Source organism: Corvus moneduloides, chromosome 8 (assembly GCF_009650955.1).
Source record: "Corvus moneduloides isolate bCorMon1 chromosome 8, bCorMon1.pri, whole genome shotgun sequence".
NCBI classification, from domain to species: Eukaryota; Metazoa; Chordata; class Aves; order Passeriformes; family Corvidae; genus Corvus; species Corvus moneduloides.
This window is the reverse complement of record NC_045483.1, coordinates 34,337,721-34,344,026: the sequence shown is the minus strand read 5'-3', so window position 1 is coordinate 34,344,026 and position 6,306 is coordinate 34,337,721. Positions and strand designations below refer to the sequence as shown.

At 47.7% G+C, this 6,306-nt stretch overlaps 1 long non-coding RNA gene across 2 annotated transcripts; it reads left to right on the top strand.

Moving 5' to 3' along the window:
- Positions 1–2,267: 2,267 nt before the first annotated feature.
- Positions 2,268–5,523, top strand: LOC116447722. 2 transcript variants are annotated; one of them, XR_004241667.1, is made up of 3 exons: positions 2,268–2,282; positions 3,803–4,007; positions 4,619–5,060. It is a non-coding gene; the product is annotated as an uncharacterized LOC116447722 (long non-coding RNA). The 2 variants fall into 2 exon arrangements; XR_004241666.1 differs by lacking the exon at positions 2,268–2,282 and having other exon boundaries at positions 3,609–4,007; positions 4,619–5,523.
- Positions 5,524–6,306: the final 783 nt, after the last annotated feature.

The following is a 6,306-nucleotide window of genomic DNA, read 5'->3' as shown; positions in this document are numbered from 1 at the left end:
ATCTCCAGGCACGTGGTAGTTGCAGTGGTGGAAAAGCATTTTTAAGGAATGTTTACACAGCTCGTGCTGCAGCTGCTTCTCTAATTCTCATGAGAAGCTGGATTTTGTTTTCCATAGCCGTGGGAGTCAGGGCAGGCCCTTTGTACCACCTCAGGATCCCCTGGGATGCTTCGAAGGCTGCAGGAGGAGCTGCACTCCCTGTGGCCATTTATGTCCTTGGACTGGAACACAAGAGCGTCTGTTCTGGCAGAGATGAGGTGGGAATTTCTTTTGCCAGCTTTCTTTATTCCCCCAGGAGAATTCCTTGCCAGGGAGGGATGTGAGGTCTTTGGGGGCTGTCAGGGCTATATGAGCTGGGATTTGAGGGTTTTGTGGGTATGGGAGCTGTGAGGGCATTGACAGGCAGGACTGAGTGATTGACAGGTGGGATCAGCCTGTCAGATTGATTGACAGGTGGGACTAAGAATGATTGAGAGGCAGGGTCAGCTCCTCAGGGAGATTGACTGGTTGACAAGAGTGATGGTGAGGGGCGGGACAGCCCCAGGTGTGGCCAGTGAGGGTGACGGGGGCGGGCCCTGTTCAGAGCTGCGTTTGAGGCTGCATGGGCGCACGCTCTGTAGGTGATTTTGGGGATATCTCTAGGACTAATGGTGAGAGCATCTTGTAGGGGCTGGGGAAGCACCTGAGTGTGGAGCACGGCTCAAGGAAGGTGCCGAGGGACGACCCCTGGGCCAAGCAGGAGCAGGTGAGGGAAGCAGCCCCTGAGCAGGTGAGGCAGCACATGGGGTACAGGGAGATCTTTTCCCTCTCTCCTTTCATCTTCCTCGTCCTTCCCCAGTGCTTTCAATCCCTCCTCAGTCACCCCAGAAAAGAAATTTTTTTCCCTGAAGGAAGAAGGGTTTTAAATTGAGGGAAAACCCTCCTTTTCCCTTATTGTCTGTGTTTAAGCTGGGGGAGTCCTCATTCACCTGCAATATTAGGGGTATCAGTTGAAAGAAACCCTGCCTATTCCATTATTTTATTATCAATTGGTGGGGAAACCCCATTTTCTTGTTTAAATAGAAGGGAAAACCTTTATGATTTAATTTTTATCAGTTTTAATTGAGAGCAAGCTATCCATTTTCATCATCTTTACATTTAAATTGACAGGGAATCTCTGTTGTCCCTCATTTTTTAAGGTTTAAACTGAATGGAAAACCCCATTGCTTCTATCATTTGAGGTATTTATATTGAGGGCAAAAAAATAGCAGGGCAGGAAAAAAGGTGGCAAAAAAAGGGCAGGGAAGGGGGGAAAAAAATAGAGCCTCTCCTTAAGTGGGTCAGCGCTCCCAGATGGATACTCATAAGGGTACAAGGCTGGGAAGTTAAGGTAAAGCTCAGTTCATTCCGAGAAATTATATAGGTTACCTGACCACTGTTACAGATAGGAAACAGAAAACGAGTGATTTCCAGTAAAGTCTTTGTCATTTGGTGGGAAAAAGGAGTAATGATACCCAGTGGCTGCAGGGATGGTAATCTAAATTAGTTCAGACCAGATTTCCTTTGTTTTTTTAATTGATGAGGGTTATTAATCTTACCTGCTACAGTTTTGGAATATATTCTAGTTTAATCTCACTGTCCTCCATGCTGCATACTCCCAGCAGCTGTACTTAACTATCATATGATGTGTGATTTTGCTTCTGTCCCTATCCCAAACCTCATCTTTCCTGGTTTTCTGCTTCTTTTTAATATGCTAGTAGCACTTCTGTGTCCTGTCCCTTTGCAGTATTTCCATGGATAGAAGCAGTGGGACTCTACATAAAGGATGCTGCCTACAGCTGAGCACAGGGACCAGTGGATGCTGTATCAGCTTTCCATCTGTTGCTAGGTTGAAAAGTGAGCAAGATTTAGGTGGGAGCTGAAGGCTGGGGTAGCTCAGTTTGTTCGAGCAGTGCCTCAGGCTGAACACAGGAATTGTACCTGTGTAATTACAGGTTGTTCTGACAACCTGTCTGCTGCAGCTGCCACAGATGAGCTGCTCCTTGAAAAATGTGTGCTGACAAGTTCCTTTTACAAGGTCAGGCTGTCAGGGTGTTCCACCAAGTGCTTGTGTCCTTTCAGGCCAAGTGTCAGGCTCCGTGTGTGTCCAGAGTGTCTCGGAGCATGTTCTAAGGTGAAATAATTTCTTGATGTAAGAGCTGGAATACTGAAGTCAGACTTCCTGCCACCCACAATGAATAACCCCTCTGGAGAGGGAAATGTGGCCTTTCTGCAGAGCAGCCCTGGTGATGGGAGAGCACGTGGTGAGTGAATTCTCTACCCACACTGTTTCCAGATAAGATTTTTCTGAGCAGTCAGAGGTCAAACAAGTTGTGTCATGGGGTTTGGTTACTTTAATCCTCTGCTGGCAGCAGTTAGAGATCAACCTGACTTTTATGCCCTACTGCTTATGGGAGATGGGTGTAATGCTCCTCTGAACCTGCCTGCATTGCTAACCAAAAAGTTCTTTCTGATTGATCAGATGAATGCTGTCATTCTGTATCCTGCTGACTGGTAATACCTAGAAGCTGTGATGCCCCAGGCTGGCAGCTTTTCAGTGCTGGGTCTTGCTGTACGTCCCTAAAAGCAGTGGGGTCTCAGTGATTCATACAAGCCAAGTGTTCCCCAAGAGGCATGCATTCTTGAGAGAAATATGTTGCTCTGTCCCTTTTATCTGCCTGGTACCTCTTCCATGGGAAAGCCCTGCTGTGTTTTGGTGAGGAAGCATCTGTCAGGAATTGTCTGTTCCTTTTTCCAGGTCACTTGCCTGTATGGAGCATGTCCTGTCTTGACTACAGTGAGTGTTCTTCAGGCAGATTTCTGAGGCAAATCCAAGTGAGGACAATGTCTCCCACCTTGTTTTTCTGTCCTGCTCACAGCTGGGTGCTGCCTGTCATCATTCCTGCTTGCTTAACATCAGGAATGGAGGCCACCAATGTTGTTTCATAACTAAGTCAAAAAGGCCTAGATTAAGGATTTTATAACGCCATTTAAAATGTAATGCCTTTCCAAAGATGTGATGTGATTATTATCTTGTAGTTGTTCTAGCTCTACCAAAAAAAAAAAAAAAACAAAACCTATTTGAGTAGATTGAAAAGACTTTTTCTCTTATTGGTAACTAAAAGGAACATGCAGATGTTTAAAACTTATTAAGAGGTGAGTCACAGAAGTAAGCAAATGAGAAAGTAGCTTTGTTTTTCCTTTGTTTCATGTGTGGGTATTTAGAAGTACTAAATACATCAAGCTGGATGCAGCCTTGGGCACATTAGTGAGCTACCCAAGGGTGAGCTGGCAGGGCTTAGGGACAAGTGGGAAGGAGGATGAGAAGTGGACATATTTTGCTGGCAGATACCGAACTCTTCAATATCTTGTATTGCAGAGAAGGGGAAGGAAGGCATGAGGCTGAAAATAAAAATGGCAGATTCCAGAGACAAGAGGGCAAGAGAGAAATCCTGGGGGGCTAAAATAGTGTGATGGGAGAGAAAAGCAGAAGGAACTGTTACGAAGAGAGGCAGTGAGCCATGTTTCAAAGCAAACTGGATGCAGGGGTGCTACAGTTGAGGGGTGTGGGGGCTCCTGGACCAGGTAAGAATAGCAGTGGCATTGTTTTGGCTGCTGCTGGATGTGGTTTTCTCTTTTCAAGATGTTCCTCTGATTGATGTTTTCACAGTAGCTTGCTAGGCCTCATTTGAGGATAATTCCAAGAATTTGGAAGTCGTTGGAAAAGAATGAGGAAAAAAGGTGAACCTGATCCATTTCTAGTAATTCTGAACTTCTCTTGCAGCACCGTTCCAGGGGAAAGCTGGTGAAAGGATAAAGATGCAGAGGAACAAGTGTGGTAAACCCCCCTGCCTCCCTGACAAAGCAAACCTTTCTGCAATCCCAGTAAATCTCTTGGAGAAACTGTGGGATCATAAGGTTTCCTAGGAAAGGAAAACTAAGGACAGAGATGAGGAAAGAGGCCTCCAATTAACAATGATTTGATGGAGGTAGGAATGATTCTTGTATGTTTGATGCACCCCTTTTTATTCCTGGGATAATTTTAAATGATTTCTTTAAAAAATCATTTCAATTTGGGAATTCAGATTAGAGAGGAAACGATGCAAAATAAATGCAGGGAGAGATCACAGAATCATCCTGGAATGGCAGAATAGTTTGGGTGGGAAGGGATCTTAAGGATCACCTCATTCCATCCACAGGGTGCTCCAAGCTGCGGCCAGCCTGGCCTTGAACACTTCCAGGGATGGGGCAGCCACGATTTCCCTGGGTTCACGGGCACAAGAGGGAATTTCCAGCAGGAACTGAGGGGTTTCCCTTGCTCTGCCTGGCCCTAGCAGGGCTTTGGGAGGCAGAGGCTGTGGGAACAGGAGCTTTGTCCGCTGCCTTGGGGGAGTCTCTGATGTCCCAAAAGCCAGCAGAGCAAGTGGTTGTGGTTTAACATCCCATTCAAAGGAGATGCCAGGCCAGGAACGGGAATGGGCTGCAGAGCAGGGATGGTGCCCAGCAGAGGGGTGACTGTCCAGGGGGTCCCAGCAGTCCATCCCTGCTGCCCAGGGTTGGGATGAGCAGGCTGGTGAGTGTCCCTATGCTTGCTCTGCAGGATGAGGAAGCCAGGCCTGCTGAGGAGGAAGATGAGGAAGTGTGTGAGGATGGAGACAGCAGCCACCAAAGGCTGGGGAAGGCACAGATCCAGGTAGGAGCCGTTGCCTTGCGAGGAGAGGGACTTGTCTGTCCCGTTGGAATTTGGGGCGTGAGGCCAGTGGAACAAAGGGTTTGATTCCATTTTCTTGCTCAGATTTTCACGTGCCTTAAGAGAGCTTTGTGAAAATGTCATTATCCCTGATTGAGTCTCTGAAAAACAGGGATTGAAGCTTTCAGAAGGGGCCCAACCCTGCCTGCATGTATCCAAGTGCAGCCCCCCCTCCCTGTTTTTGTGTACAGCTGGGATGAGACCTCAGCTGCTGTTACTTGCCAGCTCACAAGTTGTGTAGCTCAGAGCCTCAGCCATGAAGGGCCAGGCTGTGTTTAAAACAGCCCAAGGTGCCAGAGAGCTGGAGTAATTTCCTAGCAGGTAACTTGACTTGGAAGCTGCATTCTAAAATTTGTCCACACTTAATTGATGTCCCACATGGAGACACCTAAAGAAGCAGAGGTGGGGTGTTCCTAAGAAAAGAGCATCTAAATTCTTTGGTGGTAGAGGGCTTAAAGTCTGAGTGGAGGTGCCTTTAGGACACTTCCATTCCAGTATCTGAATGGAATTTAAATGAAGTAGCCAAATCCTGACAAGCTTGTATGAACTCCAAAGCCTCTGCAAGTGGTTTACAGCCAGGGAAGGAGATAAGAGTCTGGAGTCTCTCCCCAAAACCTGGCTGCTGGTTTGTTTGGCCAGGCATAGGAATAATTGCGTATTCCCTGGGCTGTCCTTATGGGGAGAGGTTTACTTATGTGCCCTGGGTTTATTCAGTGCATCTTCAAAGTGATGGAAACTGATTTCATTGAAATGCCTGGGCTGCCAAATGTTTTCCCCAGGCAGAGCTCGGAGCCAGCCCAGTGGGAAGGGGTTTAGTGGCCATTTTCCTGCTCCCTTGGGCAGCAGCACTGGAGCACTCGCACCCAACCGTGCCCGAGGTGCCGAGTACTGGCAGGAGGCAAAGCCAGGGACTGGGCAGGAGGAGCTTGCAGTGCTCCTGGAAGCGCAGACCTGGAGCCGTGGGTTAGAACTGCCAGGAGCTGCTGCCTCACTCAAACCTCGTTTAAAGCTCAGCATCCCTCCTGCTCCCTTGGAATGATTGTTGCTTCTGTTGTTGGTCTTTCCTGATCCATTATGATTATTATTGTAAATTCCCACTCCATTTCTTCCATAGCCCTTTGCTTCCCAGAGGTGGTGCTTTAGGCAAGCCCCTCCAGCCTGGGAAGGGGCTTTTGGCTCCAGACTCATTCTCAGTCCCCATGAGCAGCTGGAGCTGTGCTGTCCCCAGCAGGTGCCTTTCCTTCCTTCCCTGCTGCACTTTGGCTTTTTGAGGGCTCTCTGGGGGGCTGAGGGAGAAGTTCTTTGTCATTCCAGGGCAGCATAAGCCCTGATCCTGATATGTGGAAAAGATTCCACTACTAAATAAGTAGTGAAGTAGGTATGTTTATTCCAGCGCTGGGACACACGGGGGATCGCTCCTCCAAAGCCATTCGTGCTGACAGCTGCATTCAGCTTGGTATTTATCGGGTTACAAGTTCCATATTCATTGAGTTTCCCAATATGCCTATACATATTCATTACCTAGCCCCGCCTTGTAT